The sequence below is a fragment of the Pseudophryne corroboree genome, chromosome 9, assembly GCF_028390025.1.
Source record: "Pseudophryne corroboree isolate aPseCor3 chromosome 9, aPseCor3.hap2, whole genome shotgun sequence".
In the NCBI taxonomy this organism is placed as follows: Eukaryota; Metazoa; Chordata; class Amphibia; order Anura; family Myobatrachidae; genus Pseudophryne; species Pseudophryne corroboree.
The window spans coordinates 207610982-207632256 of record NC_086452.1 but is presented as its reverse complement, the minus strand read 5'-3'; the positions used below and the strand labels follow the sequence as shown (position 1 = coordinate 207632256).

General features: G+C 48.8%; 1 long non-coding RNA gene across 2 annotated transcripts in view; it reads left to right on the top strand.

Annotated features, from left to right (window-relative positions):
- The first annotated feature begins 2789 nt into the window (after positions 1-2789).
- The window catches only part of LOC134956894 (uncharacterized), a 68555-nt gene continuing 50069 nt past the window's right edge, over positions 2790-21275 (top strand). The window contains exon 1 of one of the 2 annotated variants that reach the window (XR_010186272.1): positions 2790-2871. This is a non-coding gene — a long non-coding RNA (uncharacterized LOC134956894). Of the gene's footprint in view, positions 2872-13913; positions 14193-21275 lie in introns of those variants that run through there. The other variant, XR_010186271.1, reaches the window with a different exon arrangement.

Genomic DNA, 21275 nt, shown 5'->3' with positions numbered 1-21275 from the left:
TAATTTTAGTCTGACGGGGTTTGTTTTTTTCCTTTATTTTTGGGGGTACGGGGGGTCCCCAAATTACGGTCTTGCCCCGAGTGACGACGAAAATCCTAGTTTCGGCCATGGGATGGTCATGTCCAAGGTGGGGAAATACTTGTTTCTCTGCACCTGCTTAGCGTTTAAATAGGAGTGTTCAGATTTACATTTATTCTTCATTTTGGCTACTTTTATTTTTGTCAGTCTTATTCATACTTGGATTAGGTACAGTTAAAAGATATGTTTCAGCACAAAATGTACCATGAAATATAGCCTTTAGGACTCTATTTACTATTACATGGATTCCACAAAATCTCAAAGATATGCATACCCTCCAACATTTCACAGCTAAAAAAAGGTACACTTGAAACACAGAAGAGGCGTGTCTTTAACACCCAGGGGCGTGACAATTAGAGGGGGCGTGTCTTGCCCCATCCATGGGTTGCATTTCCTTACTCTCATTTTCCACATGATTATAAAGTCATTACCTTTAATAATTAAGAAGTTCAACAGGCTTAAATAAATTAACATTTATTGTACGTGAAAAAGAACTCAGTGTAAATATAAAATAGCATACAATATATAACCTAATCATAAAGCATTTTCTGCTAATTATTACAGTATACAGATATGAAGAAAACAATTAACTTATTACACTAACAAACTGACAACTCTATGCATAGTCTTAAAAACAGATAATGCAGAAACATAGAAGACACTTTCTTGAATCCTAATTACGTGCTTCTTTTCTTGATATTAAACTCGTGTAAGTTGCTGACTTTGCCTTTTGCAGCAGATCATCTGATGGTGACCACATTGTGCATGGTGTGTTTTTAAATACATTAATTTTGGAGGCCAGAACAGCACAGAGGTTGTTCCTGATGCCTGTACAGTCTGCATAGGCTCCTTTTTGAGGAGTGACCTTCCACCGATTTTCCAAGGGAGCTCCGTACCTCAGTTGTGTTCTTTCTAACCATACTAAATATACTTTCACAGAAAGCATTGCTATGTGGAATGAGCAGGATGTATTTAGCTAACTGTGAAAGCAATTTTTAAATTGGGGTTGCCCAGTTGCTGGTTCTTTAAGGTCTGCTACGTTATGCCAAAATTGATCAATTCTCTCCTCTTCAGAGAATATGGGTAGATACAGGGAAGTCTGATAGGATGTAAACTCCATGAGAAGTTGGTCAACTTTGTTTGAGGGAATAATATCCGGGAAATTTTGTATTAATGTTTCAATCATTGAAGAAGTGGATGTCAGTCTTACTTTGGGATCAAAAACAGCAGCAGCCTTCAAGACAGGATCATTGAGAGGGAACTTTTGTTTCAAGTAGTTCAGTGACTTTTCCAAAAATCCTCTCACCTCAGAATAAAATTTGATGATTTCTGAAGATCCAGCAAGGTTTTCCTTCCTTATCAGTTGAGTTGCAGAGAAACCAATAAACAAATCTTCATCAGGCTTTTGTAAATGTTCAGTGACAATAATATCTAGTAGGTTTCTGCTGTTTTCCGCAATAACAGAAGGTTGCATCAAGCATCCCAGCAAATCAAGGTAAAGCTTCATCGTAGCCGGTGGATCATTGGATCTTCACGTTGAAGCAGTCTGTTAAAGTTTTCAAATCTGGGCATAACTGCATGCAAAAACAAAATATATAATTTGTAGACAGGGTTCTTAAAAATCTTTACCAGTCTCTCCCTGGCCATCGGGAAAGTTTTCTGTGTTTTGTCCATCCTCTGTCGTATGGAAGAAGGGGGTTCAGCAGAGTCTTCATCAAAGTTGGTCAAAAAATAGCAGCGAAGTCCATCCCAAATTTCAAGGACACGTTCAAGTGTACGAGACATGCTTAACCAACGAGTAGACACATGTTTTAACACTTTTCTTATCGTTTCATTGCAAAATGAAATATCTTCTCTTAGCAACTGCTTTCTTTTGGCATTTTTATCAAAATGGTAAAAAATATCTACTAGAAAATCTTGTGGATCAAATGACAAAGCTTATGCTCCCTGTTTTGCAGCAAGATGTGCAAGGTGGCAAGCACAGCCTACTCCATAGATCTCTCCACCTGTACGTTGGTCTTGGAGCAATTTAAGGACACCTCTGTGCTTGCCTATCATGACTGATGCATTGTCTGATACAAATGCTGCACAATTGCTGAGATTAAGTCCGGCATTGGAAAGACATGTCTCCAGTTTCCGCAATGTTTTTTGCATCTGCATAATTTATTGCGGGCATGTCAAGAAACCTAGTCTTAATTAACCCATCTGCATGTTCATATGTTATCAGTATTGGGAAGTATTTATCATCATTATCAGACCCTCCATCAGTGCTAAGAGCATGCCATTTTACAGCTTCTCCGGATTCTGTTGTCGTCAGCTGTTTTTTTTACTTCACTAAGACTTTCTTTTGCAATGCACTGAATTAAGTGGGTAGCCTTTGTGTGTGCACATGAATATCGTTTTGCTATCTCACTGTCAGGGAACATCTTGGAAACCATCTTACTGAAGCTGTCATTCACTGCAAAGGGCAAGTTATGCTGCAAAACAAAACCTTGAAAAAGAACCTCAGCTTTTACTGTAGCATCGTTTGCAGGGTTCTGTGGTTTGGCCCAGACATTCATCAGAGCTTTTGATAAGGCTAAACCCTTATTCAGTTCTGCATGCGACTTGTGTTTGGCAGTGCTCATGTGAGCTTTCACATCATTTATTCCTCCATGAGAAATAGAGAAATTACAAGCACAGTGCTCACAAAATGCATAGTTTACTCCTTTCCGGGAAGCTTTGAAGTCCCTGCCACTAGCAGAGTAAGAAGCCTTAAAGGTATTATCACGTCGTGCCACCTTGGCCTTGGAGGTATTAGACATTTTCTTTATATTTGCTTTCTTTCTTTATTCTAATGCTGTCTTGTGTGCAATTTGCAGTAATTCCTCTATCAGTCAGCTTTACACTCCTGCCTGTGTTTTTATCTCGGCGATTTGTGCCTTTTCTGGCCTGCCTGCATCTACTTCACGAATTGATCGCCGTTTCACTCCTGCCTGTTTCACTCCTGCCTGTGTTTTTAGCTCGCCGATTTGTGCCTTTACTGGCCTGCCTGCATCTACTTCCCGAATTGATCGCCATTTCACTCCTGCCTGTTTTTAGCTCGCCGATTTGTGCCTTTCCTGGCTTGCCTGCATCTACTTCCCGAATTGATCGCCGTTTCACTCCTGCCTGTGTCACAATAATAATAATTGACTTATTAAAATGTATAACATTTATATTAAAATACAGTGTCAAAAACTATAGGTATTTCACAGTAAGGTGAAAAAGCTACTAATTAAAATTAGCATGAAATTAGCAGTCAACATAAATAAATTAGTGTACACACGTCCAACCTATTCTGTAACAACTTGGAGATACCTAATACAAGTTTTTAAATAAGCATGCATAATGGTGGTCATTCCGAGTTGATCGCTAGCTGAAAATTTTCGCTGTGCAGCGATGATGCAAAAAATGGCACTTCTGCGCATGCGGCGCAATGCGCATGTGCGACGTACTTTCACAACGGCCGATGTAGTTTCACACAAGGTCTAGCAAAGCTTTTCAGTCACACTCCTGGCCGCAGAGTGATTGACAGGAAGTGGGCGTTTCTGGGTGTCAACTGACCATTTTCAGGGAGTGATCGAAAAAATGCAGGCATGCCTGGAAAAATGCAGGCGTGGCTGGGAGATCGCAGGGCGTGTTTGTGACGTCAAAACAGGAACTGAACAGTCTTAAGTGATCGCAAGCGCTGAGTAGGTCTGGAGGTACTCTGAAACTGCACAATTTTTTTTTTGGAGTCGCTCTGCGATCCTTTCGTTCGCACTTCTGCTAAGCTAAAATACACTCCCAGAGGGCGGCGGCTTAGCGTTTGCACGGCTGCTAAAAACAGCTAGCGAGCGATCAACTCGTAATGACCCCAAGTGAGCGATGAAGGTGATATGTCGGTCTGATCCACCCGACTGGACGGCATATCGCCCAGTGTGTACCTAGCTTTACAGAGAAATCAGTGAACATCTTTTGAGGGCACATATTACTAAGAAGACAAATCAACAATAGAAACACAGAATTTGACGGGAGATCAGAACCACTTGGCCCATCTAGTCTGCCCTAATCACATGTACTGTACATACACACACTTGGGGCTATTTCACACACTCAGGCTTAGTCCGGACGGCAAAAAGACGGACAAAAGTCGTCCATTTTTGTACCGGCTGGCAGAGCCTTTCACACACACAATGGCTTTCAGCCGTGCTTACTGCTGTGCGCATGTGCAGCAGCAGAAGAAAGCCATTGTGTGTGAAAACTCCCATTCACACACATACTACACTGCCTTCAGGGACGGCACGGCCACGTCCCAGCAGCCGGACATTTCAGTGGATAGATTTGGCTGCAAACCGGCAGCCGTGCCGTCCCCATGCTGTCTGAAAGCCCCGAAAAGCAACAATACTCAATTAAAAACTAGAGATGAGCGGGTTCGGTTTCTCTGAATCCGAACCCGCCCGAACTTCATGTTTTTTTACACGGGTCCGAGCGACTCGGATCTTCCCGCCTTGCTCGGTTAACCCGAGCGCGCCCGAACGTCATCACGCTGTCGGATTCTCGCGAGGCTCGGATTCTATCGCGAGACTCGGATTCTATATAAGGAGCCGCGCGTCGCGGCCATTTTCACACGTGCATTGAGATTGATAGGGAGAGGACGTGGCTGGCGTCCTCTCCGTTTAGAAATTAAAATAGATGTGAGAGTGAGACACTTCATTTACTTACTGGAGCTTAGGAGGAGTTATACTAGTGACTGATGACCAGTGACCTGACCACCAGTGCAGTTTTATAATTTATTATTATTTAATAATCCGTTCTGTTCTTGTTCTCTGCCTGAAAAAAACGATACACAGTGACTCAGTCACACTCACATACCATATCTGTGCTCAGCCCAGTGTGCTGGATCATCTATGTATAATATCTGACTGTGCTCACACAGCTTAATTGTGGGGGAGACTGGGGAGCAGTTATAGGTTATAGCAGGAGCCAGGAGTACATATTAAACAGTGCACACTTTTGCTGCCAGAGTGCCACTGCCAGTGTGACTGACCACTGACCACTGTGACCAGTGACCTGACCACCATGATAGTATATTGTGATTGAATGTCTGCCTGAAAAAGTACACTCGTCGTGTGACTTGTGTGGTGTTTTTTTATTCTATAAAAATTAAAAAACTCATTCTGCTGACAGACAGTGTCCACTCCAGCAGGTCCGTCATTATATAATATATACCTGTCCGGCTGCAGTAGTGATATATATATATTTTTTATATCATTATTTATCATCCAGTCTACTAGCAGCAGACACAGTACGGTAGTTCACGGCTGTAGCTACCTCTGTGTCGGCACTCGGCAGTCCATTCATAATTATATACCACCTACCCGTGGTTTTTTTTCTTCTATATACATACTACATCTCATTATCATCCAGTCTATATTAGCAGCAGACACAGTACAGTACGGTAGTCCACGGCTGTAGCTACCTCTGTGTCGGCACTCGGCAGTCCATCCATAATTGTATACCACCTACCCGTGGTTTTTTTTTCTTTCTTCTTTATACATACTACATCTCATTATCATCCAGTCTATATTAGCAGCAGACACAGTACAGTACGGTAGTCCACGGCTGTAGCTACCTCTGTGTCGGCACTCGGCAGTCCATCCATAATTGTATACCACCTACCCGTGGTTTTTCTTTCTTTCTTCTTTATACATACTACATCTCATTATCATCCAGTCTATATTAGCAGCAGACACAGTACAGTACGGTAGTCCACGGCTGTAGCTACCTCTGTGTCAGCACTCGGCAGTCCATCCATAAGTATACTAGTATCCATCTCCATTGTTTACCTGAGGTGCCTTTTAGTTGTGCCTATTAAAATATGGAGAACAAAAATGTTGAGGTTCCAAAATTAGGGAAAGATCAAGATCCACTTCCACCTCGTGCTGAAGCTGCTGTCACTAGTCATGGCCGAGACGATGAAATGCCAGCAACGTCGTCTGCCAAGGCCGATGCCCAATGTCATAGTACAGAGCATGTCAAATCCAAAACACCAAATATCAGTAAAAAAAGGACTCCAAAACCTAAAATAAAATTGTCGGAGGAGAAGCGTAAACTTGCCAATATGCCATTTACCACACGGAGTGGCAAGGAACGGCTGAGGCCCTGGCCTATGTTCATGGCTAGTGGTTCAGCTTCACATGAGGATGGAAGCACTCAGCCTCTCGCTAGAAAACTGAAAAGACTCAAGCTGGCAAAAGCACCGCAAAGAACTGTGCGTTCTTCGAAATCCCAAATCCACAAGGAGAGTCCAATTGTGTCGGTTGCGATGCCTGACCTTCCCAACACTGGACGTGAAGAGCATGCGCCTTCCACCATTTGCACGCCCCCTGCAAGTGCTGGAAGGAGCACCCGCAGTCCAGTTCCTGATAGTCAGATTGAAGATGTCAGTGTTGAAGTACACCAGGATGAGGAGGATATGGGTGTTGCTGGGGAGGAAATTGACCAGGAGGATTCTGATGGTGAGGTGGTTTGTTTAAGTCAGGCACCCGGGGAGACACCTGTTGTCCGTGGGAGGAATATGGCCGTTGACATGCCTGGTGATAATACCAAAAAAATCAGCTCTTCAGTGTGGAGGTATTTCAACAGAAAAGCGGACAACAGGTGTCAAGCCGTGTGTTGCCTTTGTCAAGCTGTAATAAGTAGGGGTAAGGACGTTAACCACCTCGGAACATCCTCCCTTATACGTCACCTGCAGCGCATTCATAATAAGTCAGTGACAAGTTCAAAAACTTTGGGCGACAGCGGAAGCAGTCCACTGACCAGTAAATCCCTTCCTCTTGTAACCAAGCTCACGCAAACCACCCCACCAACTCCCTCAGTGTAAATTTCCTCCTTCCCCAGGAATGCCAATAGTCCTGCAGGCCATGTCACTGGCAATTCTGACGAGTCCTCTCCTGCCTGGGATTCCTCCGATGCATCCTTGCGTGTAATGCCTACTGCTGCTGGCGCTGCTGTTGTTGCTGCTGGGAGTCGATGGTCATCCCAGAGGGGAAGTCGTAAGCCCACTTGTACTACTTCCAGTAAGCAATTGACTGTCCAACAGTCCTTTGCGAGGAAGATGAAATATCACAGCAGTCATCCTGCTGCAAAGCGGATAACTGAGGCCTTGACAACTATGTTGGTGTTAGACGTGCGTCCGGTATCCGCCGTTAGTTCACAGGGAACTAGACAATTTATTGAGGCAGTGTGCCCCCGTTACCAAATACCATCTAGGTTCCACTTCTCTAGGCAGGCGATACCGAGAATGTACACGGATGTCAGAAAAAGACTCACCAGTGTCCTAAAAAATGCAGTTGTACCCAATGTCCACTTAACCACGGACATGTGGAGCAGGGCAGGGTCAGGACTATATGACTGTGACAGCCCACTGGGTAGATGTATGGACTCCCGCCGCAAGAACAGCAGCGGCGGCACCAGTAGCAGCATCTCGCAAACGCCAACTCTTTCCTAGGCAGGCTACGCTTTGTATCACCGCTTTCCAGAATACGCACACAGCTGAAAACCTCTTACGGCAACTGAGGAAGATCATCGCGGAATGGCTTACCCCAATTGGACTCTCCTGTGGATTTGTGGCATCGGACAACGCCAGCAATATTGTGTGCATTAAATATGGGCAAATTCCAGCACGTCCCATGTTTTGCACATACCTTGAATTTGGTGGTGCAGAATTTTTTAAAAAACGACAGGGGCGTGCAAGAGATGCTGTCGGTGGCCAGAAGAATTGCGGGACACTTTTGGCGTACAGGCACCACGTACAGAAGACTGGAGCACCACCAAAAACTACTGAACCTGCCCTGCCATCATCTGAAGCAAGAAGTGGTAACGAGGTGGAATTCAACCCTCTATATGCTTCAGAGGTTGGAGGAGCAGCAAAAGGCCATTCAAGCCTATACAATTGAGCACGATATAGGAGGTGGAATGCACCTGTCTCAAGCGCAGTGGAGAATGATTTCAACGTTGTGCAAGGTTCTGATGCCCTTTGAACTTGCCACACGTGAAGTCAGTTCAGACACTGCCAGCCTGAGTCAGGTCATTCCCCTCATCAGGCTTTTGCAGAAGAAGCTGGAGACATTGAAGGAGGAGCTAACACGGAGCGATTCCGCTAGGCATGTGGGACTTGTGGATGGAGCCCTTAATTCGCTTAACAAGGATTCACGGGTGGTCAATCTGTTGAAATCAGAGCACTACATTTTGGCCACCATGCTCGATCCTAGATTTAAAGCCTACCTTGGATCTCTCTTTCCGGCAGACACAAGTCTGCTGGGGTTGAAAGACCTGCTGGTGAGAAAATTGTCAAGTCAAGCGGAACGCGACCTGTCAACATCTCCTCCTTCACATTCTCCCGCAACTGGGGGTGCGAGGAAAAGGCTCAGAATTCCGAGCCCACCCGCTGGCGGTGATGCAGGGCAGTCTGGAGCGACTGCTGATGCTGACATCTGGTCCGGACTGAAGGACCTGACAACGATTACGGACATGTCGTCTACTGTCACTGCATATGATTCTCTCACCATTGAAAGAATGGTGGAGGATTATATGAGTGACCGCATCCAAGTAGGCACGTCACACAGTCCGTACTTATACTGGCAGGAAAAAGAGGCAATTTGGAGGCCCTTGCACAAACTGGCTTTATTCTACCTAAGTTGCCCTCCCACAAGTGTGTACTCCGAAAGAGTGTTTAGTGCCGCCGCTCACCTTGTCAGCAATCGGCGTACGAGGTTACATCCAGAAAATGTGGAGAAGATGATGTTCATTAAAATGAATTATAATCAATTCCTCCGTGGAGACATTGACCAGCAGCAATTGCCTCCACAAAGTACACAGGGAGCTGAGATGGTGGATTCCAGTGGGGAAGAATTGATAATCTGTGAGGAGGGGGATGTACACGGTGATATATCGGAGGATGATGATGAGGTGGACATCTTGCCTCTGTAGAGCCAGTTTGTGCAAGGAGAGATTAATTGCTTCTTTTTTGGTGGGGGTCCAAACCAACCCGTCATTTCAGTCACAGTCGTGTGGCAGACCCTGTCACTGAAATGATGGGTTGGTTAAAGTGTGCATGTCCTGTTTATACAACATAAGGGTGGGTGGGAGGGCCCAAGGACAATTCCATCTTGCACCTCTTTTTTTTTCTTTAATTTTTCTTTGCGTCATGTGCTGTTTGGGGAGGGTTTTTTGGAAGGGACATCCTGCGTGACACTGCAGTGCCACTCCTAGATGGGCCCGGTGTTTGTGTCGGCCACTAGGGTCGCTTATCTTACTCACACAGCTACCTCATTGCGCCTCTTTTTTTCTTTGCGTCATGTGCTGTTTGGGGAGGGTTTTTTGGAAGGGACATCCTGCGTGACACTGCAGTGCCACTCCTAGATGGGCCCGGTGTTTGTGTCGGCCACTAGGGTCGCTTATCTTACTCACACAGCTACCTCATTGCGCCTCTTTTTTTCTTTGCGTCATGTGCTGTTTGGGGAGGGTTTTTTGGAAGGGACATCCTGCGTGACACTGCAGTGACACTCCTAGATGGGCCCGGTGTTTGTGTCGGCCACTAGGGTCGCTTATCTTACTCACACAGCTACCTCATTGCGCCTCTTTTTTTTTCTTTGCGTCATGTGCTGTTTGGGGAGGGTTTTTTGGAAGAGACATCCTGCGTGACACTGCAGTGACACTCCTAGATGGGCCCGGTGTTTGTGTCGGTTACTAGGGTCGCTTAGCTTAGTCATCCAGTGACCTAGGTGCAAATTTTAGGACTAAAAATAATATTGTGAGGTGTGAGGTATTCAGAATAGACTGAAAATGAGTGTAAATTATGGTTTTTGAGGTTAATAATACTTTGGGATCAAAATGACCCCCAAATTCTATGATTTAAGCTGTTTTTTTAGTGTTTTTTGAAAAAAACACCCGAATCCAAAACACACCCGAATCCGACAAAAAAAATTCGGTGAGGTTTTGCCAAAACGCGGTCGAACCCAAAACATGGCCGCGGAACCGAACCCAAAACCAAAACACAAAACCCGAAAAATTTCCGGCGCTCATCTCTATTAAAAACACACACACTGGAAAAAAAAATGGATGGCTTTTTGCCGTCCGGTCAAAACTGTAGTGTGTGAAATAGCACTTACACGCTAGGGTTAATTTTGTGGGGAGCCAATTAACCTACCAGTATATTTTTGATTTGTGGGAGGAAACTGTAGTACTGTACCCTGAAGAAACCCATGCAAGATGGTTAGGAATATGTCGCGCCAATGCTGTTTAAGGTTTTAAAACTTTTATTAAATTATAATATTCATGCTAATTATTCACAGTGATTTTAAATATATATACAGGGGATAATTTTTTCTTACCTTCTTTATTTTGCTAATAGTAGTGATCACTCACTACTGCTGCATAGTTAGAATAAAATCAAATGGCCTCCTTCACCTTTTTATGTTCCTTTTGTACATTGGGGGCTGGGAGCAGTCAATGCTGGCTGGTTGGTAACAGTGTTATTTGAAGTTCATCCCTATCACTTGGGGCTGGGGACCAGCCTGCGCTGATTAATTTAAATTACTGTTACAAAACCCCTTAGCATTAGTGATAGTGTGACAGGAATACAGGGACATTGATGGTCAGAGTGATACAAATGGTGTAAGTGAATAAGTGATGGAGACAATGAGGGGGAGTTACAGGAGGGTGAGGTTAGGGATGCTGAGGGGGGGAGTTAGAGCTATTACACACACGGCAACTTTTGCCCGCCGGGAAAAATCCGGATAGTTTTTTTCCATGCCGGTATTGTTATTAATAATGTGTAGGGTGCTTTCACACGGCACGGCTGCCGGGTTGCAGCCGGAAATATCCACTGAAAAGTCCGGCTGCCGTGCCGTCCTTGTATGTAGTGAACCGTGTGTGTGAAGAGGAGCTTTCACACACAACGGTTTTTTTTTTTTTCAAACCATGTCTGCTGCTGCGCATGCGCGCAGCATTACACACGGCTCAAAGCCGTTGAGTGTGAAAGACTCTGCCGGATGACAAAAAGCCGGGCAAAGTTAGTCTGTCTTTTTGCCATCCGGGCAAAAACGCTGCATGTGAAACAGCCCTCACAGTGAGGGTGAGGGCAGGGATGCTGAGGGGGGAGTTACAGTAAGAGCAGGGGCGTCAGAACATTTTTTGGTTGGGGGGCCAAGCTAGAATCTCAGTTTGGCGTCCCTAGCTCATGGCGACCTTAAACCACACCACAGAAGAACCGCTTATACACATTAAAGCACAGTAGAGCTGATTATACATACACGTTACACCAGAGAAGAGCCTCTTATACACGTTACACCACAGAAGAGTCGCTTATACACGCTACATAGATTGCATAAAGGGCACACACACACACACACACACACACACACACACACACACACACACACACACACATATAACAGCAACCAGGGGCACACTGACACATTGTACAGAGGAGCTGCACAGATCTTCTATCTGTAGGATCATAGCTCCAGCTCCTCCTCCTTAGTAGACGCTGCACTGTCTCCCTCCACCTGTTCCCTGGCATCAGGGGAGGGCTGTGGAGACAGAGCAGTCACTCGGGAGGCGGATCATTGCAGGTCTCCTCTGTGTGCTTGTCAGAGGAGCCTGCTTGTTACTGTCCATGGTGGGAGGCGGGTGGTGAGCGCCGTGGCGGGAAGAGAGAGGTGATCGTTGGGTGGTGAGCGACAGGATGCGGGCGGTGAACAGTGGGCGGCATGCGGCGGAGAATGAGTGATGGTGACTTAATCAGCGCCAGAGGGCCCACACAGGTCCAGCGCTCTACGCATCTGCGTAGTCGGCATATGCGTAGAGCCGGGCCTGGGTACACCACAGCACCATGGGATAGTCACTGCACTACGGAGGAGGTGTAAGGTGCGGCAGCGGCATTTAACCTGACCACTCGCCGCTCCCCTGCTCCTCCAGATTCGGTGCCTCTCTCATGTTTGGGGGGAGTAAGCTGCCCCCTTGCACCCCCCCATTCTGACGCCCCTGAGTGAGGGTGAGGGCAGGGACACTGAGGAGGAGATACAGGGAGGGTGAGGGCAGGGACGCTGAGGGGGCAGTAACAGGAAGGGTGAGGGTAGGGAAGCTGAGCGGTGGGGGGTGAGATAAGGGACATAACATAAATAACAGGAAAGCGAACCTGTTGGATGATTATATATATATATATATACACACACACTGCAGTTTGTGTCCGGCACTCCGCTGTAGGTGAGTAGATGCCACGGTGCCCTGGTTTTCAATAGCATAGAATTCCAAAAATAACTGGCACTCGTGGACCAAGAAACAGACAATACTCCAGTACGTGCGTTCAACGTTTTGGGATTTTATTCCCTTTATCAAGACCACATAAACGATCAAACAACATACCTTATAAAGAGTGCACCATCACCATCTCCACGGGTCCCGTCGGAGTCCCGATGACGTCATCATGGCGCGTCCGCGCCGGCGTGTCGGGTACTCACCGGGAAGTGGATCTCACCTCTGTGCATACAGTAAAAAAAATCGTAAACACTAAAAACTACATAAAACTGCATGTCTGGAACTGTATATCATGATAAGCCAGATAATGACTACTCAATTTAAATTTAGCAGAACGTAATGACGACAAGTACAAGCTCTACACCAGTGTAACCTAGTGACATTTTCCTGACGTCAAAAAATATACATTAATATACATTAATAAACAGTAATCACACATCATGGTGGCATCTAAGCGGATCATGGTTGGTGAAAATCCACATCGGACACACCATCATCGATCCAGGTGTTACTAACATGAGGAGTTTAACATGTCTACATTATGACACAGCTTCCACATGGACTAAATGACATGTTATCCTATACTTCATTTCTATGAAATTTCATTTGTTTGGTCCATATGATTTGGATATACATGAGCACATTGCCCTACTCCATGAGTTTCCCTACTATGGAAGCTGTGTCATAATGTAGACATGTGAAACTCCTCATGTTAGTAACACCTGGATCGATGATGGTGTGTCCGATGTGGATTTTTACCAACCATGATCCGCTTAGATGCCACCATGATGCGTGATTACTGTTTATTAATGTATATTTTTTGACGTCAGGAAAATGTCACTAGGTTACACTGGTGTAGAGCTTGTACTTGCCGTCATTACGTTCTGCTAAATTTAAATTGAGTAGTCATTATCTGGCTTATCATGATATACTGTTTATGCTGTTATTGCACCATGTTGATTCAGTTCCAGACATGCAGTTTTATGTAGTTTTTAGTGTTTACGATTTTTTTACTGTATGCACAGAGGTGAGATCCACTTCCCAGTGAGTACCCGACACGCCGGCGAGGACGTGCCATGATGACGTCATCGGGACTCCGACGGGACCCGTGGAGATGGTGATGGTGCACTCTTTATAAGGTATGTTGTTTGATGGTTTATGTGGTCTTGATAAAGGGAATAAAATCCCAAAACGTTGAATGCACGTACTGGAGTTTTGTCTGTTTCTTGGTCCACGAGTGCCAGTTATTTTTGGAAATTTATATATATATATATATATATATATATATATAAATACACACATCCCCTACAGCATTAAATTCAGCAAGTCACTTACAATTTGTGATTGACAGGTCCACCTGGTGAGAGAGATGCAATCATGCAGTGTCAGTTTGGGCCATTCGTCCTAGGAGGAGCACTTGTGCATAACGCTCATCAATGGCAGGCACAGAAGGAGAGAGAGAGCAGGCTAGTGCGAGCGATGCGTGACGTCACATGTGCGCATACAGGGGATCGCCGGGCAAGTTCAAATTCATTGGTTAGAGAGATGAGGCGGAGCACAGCAGGAGAAGGCAGCCTCCTATCGGTGCGCACCAGAACCACCCCGGCGTCTGACACTCACCGCCCGGCGCCGCCTACCCTGTACTTCCTGACTTCTCCATCTGGACTGGCGCTAGCGTGATTACGTCATTACGTCAGCGCCGATTGCTCAGTGCACAAGCGGAGGAGAGACTGATCCAGGAACCACGGAACGCCGCCTGTCAGTGAGCGCTGGCTGCAGAAAAAAAAACGGTACAATCGGTACAAAAGTTTTTAACCGGTACAGACCGTTAAAAAAACGGTACTGTACCGGCTAAATCGGTACAGTTGGAGGCTATGGATATGCAGTTTACAAATTGCATATGAATGAGTACATTTAACCTAGACATCTTGGCTATCAAAGGACAGTTAAATGCATTTAACTATCCCATTTATGTATTCTGCTTTGGTATTTTTCTATTTGCATAATGGACTGCAGTTTCCTATCCCTGCTCTTCTGGTCATAGGCCAGATTACTTTCTAACATTAAGAGCTATATTTCTGATCTGAGCTACATGTAATTGTAACTACTTATGAATGATGAACCATAGGACAGTTAGACAAGGACACACATTTCCAAACATTACGCTACATGAAGACGCTGTGTGTGTTCTCCCAGCCACAGAATGCTGAGGAGGAGTAACAGGGCGAAAGGAAACATTTTGGCATATTGTAAATGTTAAAGCTGCTGACACACATTATTTTTGTTGGTGGAAACACGAGCCAGCTGAAACTTGTGCAAAAAGTTACATGCACATTTATTTTTTATGTCCTATAAAATAGCCCAGATCTGTCACTCTGTGACTGTGTGGATAACGCTGGGCATGGCTAGGAGCTCTCATTGGGTTAGCAGCAGGTCTATCACACCCAGTCCACAGCTGATTGGGCGAGAAACACCCTCCCACACAGGTTTCAGCCAATGGGAGGCTCTGCTCTTTTGGAGCTGCAGCTCCAGGTCCACACCCCAAAATAGGTCCACTGCATCTGCAGCAACATACCCTCCAACAATTTCCACATAAAAATTGCTACAAATTCAAAAAGGGAGCATGACCACGGGTAAAGGGCATTGCCACACCCCTTTAACTATACTTTCAATGGAAGTTTCAGTACAGACCATAAAAAAAGGTACTGTATCTACTAAAAAGGTACAGCTGGAGGGTATGCCACTGCATCTGCAGCAAGTCTCTGCACTGTAGATAGGGGAAAATACAGTGCCGTAACTAGACATTTTAGCGCTGTGTGCAAGAAACAGTATCGGCGCCCCCCCCTCCACTTACATACAAAGCAGGGCTGCTGCGCGCCTAAAATATATGGGGGCGTGGCTTCATGTGAAAGGGGCGTGACCACAGAGCTCCCTTTTACACATTACAGCAGGCAGGGCTCCCTTTTTAATATTACGGCAGGCAGAGCTCCCTTTCACGCATTACAGCAGGCAGAGCCCCGTTTTTACACATAACAGCAGGCAGAGTCCCCCTATTTTACACATTAGGCAGGCAGTCCCCATTTTTTACACATTTGGGATGGTTAGAGCAGGTGAGAGGAACGTGGGGGGGGAGGGCTAGGGTGAGAGCAGGTGAGAGGAACGTAGGGGGAGGATTAGAGAGAGAGCGAGTGAGAGGAACGCAGGGGGAGGATTAGAGAGAGTGAGTGAGAGGAAATGCAGGGGGAGGATTAGAGAGAGCGAGTGAGAGGAAATGCAGGGGGAGGATTATGGAGAGAGTGAGTGAGAGGAACGCAGGGGGAGGATTAGAGAGAGAGCAGGTGAGAGGAACGCAGGGGGAGGATTAGGGAGAGAGCAGGTGAGAGGAACGCAGGGGGAGGATTAGAGAGAGAGCAGGTGAGAGGAACGCAGGGGGAGGATTAGGGAGAGAGCAGGTGAGAGGAACGCAGGGGGAGGATTAGAGAGCAGGTGAGAGGAACGCAGGGGGAGGATTAGAGAGAGCGAGTGAGAGGAATGCAGGGGGAGGATTAGGGAGAGAGCGAGTGAGAGGAACGCAGGGGGAGGATTAGGGAGAGAGTGAGTGAGAGGAACGCAGGGGGAGGATTAGGGAGAGAGCGACTGAGAGGAACGCAGGGGGAGGATTAGAGAGCAGGTGAGAGGAACGCAGGGGGAGGATTAGGGAGAGAGCGAGTGAGAGGAACGCAGGGGGAGGATTAGGGAGAGAGCGAGTGAGAGGAACGCAGGGGGAGGATTAGGGAGAGAGCGAGTGAGAGGAACGCAGGGGGAGGATTAGAGAGAGAGCGAGTGAGAGGAATGCAGGGGGAGGATTAGGGAGAGAGCGAGTGAGAGGAACGCAGGGGGAGGATTAGGGAGAGAGCGAGTGAGAGGAACGCAGGGGGAGGATTAGAGAGAGAGCAGGTGAGAGGAACGCAGGGGGAGAATTAGAGAGAGACTGAGTGAGAGGAACGTAGGGGGAGGATTAGGGAGAGAGCGAATGAGAGGAATGCAGGGGGAGGATTAGGGAGAGATCGAGAGAGGAATGCAGGGGGAGGATTAGGGAGAGAGCGAGTGAGAGGAACGCGGGGGGAGGATTAGGGAGAGAGCAGGTGAGAGGAACGCGGGGGGAGGATTAGGGAGAGAGCAGGTGAGAGGAACGTGGGGGAAGGATTAGGGAGAGAGCGAGTGAGAGGAACGCAGGGGAAGGATTAGGGAGAGAACAGGTGAGAGGAACGCAGGGGGAGGATTAGGGAGAGAGCAGTTGAAGAACGTAGGGGGAGGATTAGGGAGAGAGCAGGTGAGAGGAACGCAGGGGGAGGATTAGGGAGAGAGCAGTTGAGGAACGTAGGGGGAGGATTAGGGAGAGAGCGAGTGAGAGGAACGCGGGGGGAGGATTAGGGAGAGAGCAGGTGAGAGGAACGCGGGGGGAGGATTAGGGAGAGAGCAGGTGAGGAACGCAGGGGGAGGATTAGGGAGAGAGCGAGTGAGAGGAACGCGGGGGGAGGATTAGGGAGAGAGCAGGTGAGAGGAACGCGGGGGGAGGATTAGGGAGAGAGCAGGTGAGAGGAACGCAGGGGGAGGATTAGGGAGAGAGCAGGTGAGAGGAACGCAGGGGGAGGATTAGGGAGAGAGCAGGTGAGGAACGTAGGGGGAGGATTAGGGAGAGAGCAGGTGAGAGGAACGCGGGGGAAGGATTAGGGAGAGAGCAGGTGAGAGGAACGCAGGGGGAGGATTAGGGAGAGAGCAGTTGAGGAACGTAGGGGGAGGATTAGGGAGAGAGCAGGTGAGGAACGTAGGGGGAGGATTAGGGAGAGAGCAGGTGAGAGGAACGCGGGGGAAGGATTAGGGAGAGAGCAGGTGAGAGGAACGCAGGGGGAGGATTAGGGAGAGAGCAGTTGAGGAACGTAGGGGGAGGATTAGGGAGAGAGCAGGTGAGAGGAACGCAGGGGGAGGATTAGGGAGAGAGCAGGTGAGAGGAACGCGGGGGGGAGGATTAGGGAGAGAGCAGGTGAGAGGAACGCAGGGGGAGGATTAGGGAGAGAGTGAGTGAGAGGAACGCGGGGGGAGGATTAGGGAGAGAGCAGGTGAGAGGAACGCGGGGGGAGGATTAGGGAGAGAGCAGGTGAGAGGAACGTAGGGGGAGGATTAGGGAGAGAGCGAGTGAGAGGAACGCGGGGGGAGGATTAGGGAGAGAGCAGGTGAGAGGAACGCAGGGGGAGGATTAGGGAGAGCAGGTGAGAGGAACGCAGGGGGAGGATTAGGGAGAGAGCAGGTGAGAGGAACGCAGGGGGAGGATTAGGGAGAGAGCGAGTGAGAGGAACGCAGGGGGAGGATTAGAGAGCAGGTGAGAGGAACGCAGGGGGGAGGATTAGAAAGAGAGCGAGTGAGAGGAACGCAGGGGGAGGATTAGGGAGAGAGCGAGTGAGAGGAACGCGGGGGGAGGATTAGGGAGAGAGCAGGTGAGAGGAACGCGGGGGGAGGATTAGGGAGAGAGCGAGTGAGAGGAACGCGGGGGGAGGATTAGGGAGAGAGCAGGTGAGAGGAACGCGGGGGGAGGATTAGGGAGAGAGCAGGTGAGAGGAACGCGGGGGGAGGATTAGAGAGAGCAGGTGAGAGGAACGCGGGGGAAGGATTAGGGAGAGAGCGGGTGAGAGGAACGCGGGGGGAGGATTAGGGAGAGAGCGGGTGAGAGGAACGCGGGGGGAGGATTAGGGAGAGAGCAGGTGAGAAGAACGCGGGGGGAGGATTAGGGAGAGAGCAGGTGAGAGAACCGCAGGGGGAGGATTAGGGAGAGCGAGTGAGAGGAACGCGGGGGGAGGATTAGGGAGAGAGCAGGTGAGAGGAACGCGGGGGAAGGATTAGGGAGAGAGCAGGTGAGAGGAACGCAGGGGGAGGATTAGGGAGAGAGCAGGTGAGAGGAACGCAAGGGGAGGATTAGGGAGAGAGCAGGTGAGAGGAACGCGGGGGCGGATTAGGGAGAGAGCAGGTGAGAGGAACGCGGGGGGAGGATTAGGGAGAGAGCAGGTGAGAGGAATGTGGGGGGGAGGGCTTGGGATAGAGTTGAGCGGCATACAGAAGGGAGGAGAGGTATGGAGAGAGCAGGTGAGAGGCCCACAATGGGGAGGGAGGGAATGGGGGGGGGGGCTGTAATAAATCCCTAACCTGAGGTGGTGGTATGCCCTCGTGTAAATTTGACTCCTTGTCCTGCTCTGACAGGTGCTGGTGTACGGGTCCCTCTGCTCCATGCCTTTCCCTGTTCTTCCGCGGCTCCAGCTCCCATGTCAGGCGCCGCATGCTGGTTTGGCTGGCTAAGTCAATAGAGGCTGTTTCTGGCTGCTCTGGGCACACATGATGACGTCACGCCCGGCGTTGAGCAGCGCAGATGAGGGGAGAAAGGATGCTCAGCGCCTCAGCCTCCTCCCCTCAAGATCAGCTGCTGCTGCCTGGTGACGCCTCCAGCCCTCCACAATAGTAAAGCTGGTGAGCGGAGCTTCGGCGACGCGGCGCAGCCCAGTGGGGGGGGGTGGGGGGGGGTGGTAGGAGGGGGAATGTAGAGGCGATCACAGCGCCTACCGAACTAGCAGTTCTCCATCTCCACCATGCTCCTCGGGCAGCAGGCGGTAGTGTCGCGTAGCCCTGCGGGTGCATGTGGAGATTTTTCTGCCCCACAGCGCATAGCGCTGTGTGCAATGCCCCTCTTGCCCATACCTAGTTACGGCACTGGGAAAATAAATCCTTTTACTGCATCGTCCTATGTCCTGCTGCCAGTCCACCTGCCCCTCCGGCATCAACAATCCCCACTCTCTAGTCGCGGCGCAGGTGGACAAAAGCTGCTGCGGCCACCGGCATAGATGTTTATGAAAGTGGCGCAGCAGAAGGCTTTCATAGCCCTCCCTGTGCTGTATACTCTCTGAGCTTCGGAGCCTCCTCTGCACGTGATGTCACAGAAGTGCCTCCCTGCCACAGCCACGCCCAGATCCCCAGAGGCCCTGACACAGCACCTGGGCTGCCGGCCTGGAAGCCCCGAGATGGCTAATGTAACGGATAGAGTGGGTGATATTGCAGAGGGTAATGTTTGGATGCTGAATCAGTGTAAAAGGTGACCGTGCTGTGCAGTGCAGTGGGTGTGCAGTGTCACTGACATTGCACAGCACTCTCACCTTTTACATTGATTCAGCGAGTCAGTTCTGCCAGCCAGTCACTATTGTTAGCACCGGTGTTCCAATGCGCCGCATTACAGGGAAGTAGACACACTAAATAAACTACAGCTCCCAGCAGCCCTTAGTGCCAAAGCAATCTGGCTCTACAGCCTGCTGGGAGCTGTAGTTTATTGAGTGCACCTTCTTCCCTGTAATGCGGCGCATTGGGACATCGGCGCTAACAATAGTGACTGGCTGCTTGGCTGCTGTGCAAGTCTCCGGGAGAGCTACTGCCAAAGGGAGGACAGCAGCATAGCTGCTTCCAGGAGGAGAAGCAGGAAAAGCATTACCTGCCCCTCCCCCACCCGCAGTACCTCCAGGCCCCATCCATGGCACCCCCACACACACACCCCTTCCGCCACCCGCGTTGGTGGCTCCGGACCCACTCCACCACCCGCAGCACCCCTCACCCACAACTCTCCCACCCGCCGTACCACCGCACCTGCTCCTCCCACACCAACGGCACCCATGCACCAGCCCCTCCCACCCCGCGGCACCCCCACTACCACCCCACCCCCACCCACGGCAACCCTGGACCCCCTCCCCATCTGCGTCTCCCCAGCACCCGCCACTCCCCCAACTACAGCACCTACTGGGTGATTCATCAAGCCCTGCGTGTGCTGTTCACGTCGTTACAAGGGGCTACAACCCCTTAACCATCGCACTCTTTTTGTCCGTGCAATATTTAACCACTAAAACAATTATGATTGGAGGTAATACGCCATATAATACAAGGGCGTGCAAGGGTTAACGGCAACGGAGTGTAGCCCCTTATGACAGCGTGAAGAGCGCCCGTAGGGTGCAATGAATCACCTAGTATATTATATATTTAATCAGTCATATGCACTGCTTAAAGTGATCCTAGTGAGGTGGTGGAACAGAAAACGGTTTTTACCGCATTTTTGCTTTAGTACATCTCACTCTGTATATGATGCCGGCTAACTCCGGTCTGCCCCTGTGCAAGGGTATTGCTACAACCTGCAGAATGGCCTGTTTTACTGTAGACCTTTATTTACATACAGTGAGGGGAAAGTGGGAGCTTGGTGTTCACATTCAGAGGGGGGGTGAGGTGGAGGGGCAGTTGAGCAGGGTAACGACATGCAATGGGGGGTGGGGTGGGAGCAGGGCGATGAAATTAAGTTTTGGGTGTGGGTGGGAGCAGGGTGATCACATGCAATGGGGGGTTGGGGGTGGACAGTGGAAGCAGCACCTAGGGTCACAATAAACAGTATTGATCATGTTAGCAGAAACAGAATAAGAATGCTCTCATAAAACTTAAAAAGTAACTACATGATAACATGTAGCTGCACTGCTGCAGACTCAGTTTGTCATACGAATGCAAGGAAGGACCACAGTAACCAGTGCTGGTGATGAATCTCTCTGACATAATCTCCCCTTGTCCACGTGTCTATTGATATGGGTGGTGTAGGTGGGTGGCTCACAGCGGGTCAGCCATTGGGAAGTCAGCCTGAGCCTCCTCCGAGTCGTGCTTCATGTATCAGGCAGCAGGCCCAGCTGTGTCTGGGTAAGGTGGGAGGGCAGGGGTGGGGCAGCCAGATAGACACGTGTGCAGAGCCGACTCCCAGAAGTCCAGTGCTTTATAATCAGGCAGCCGCTGCTGCCTGCAATTAGATGTTGTGGGCGGGCGGCCGCCTACAA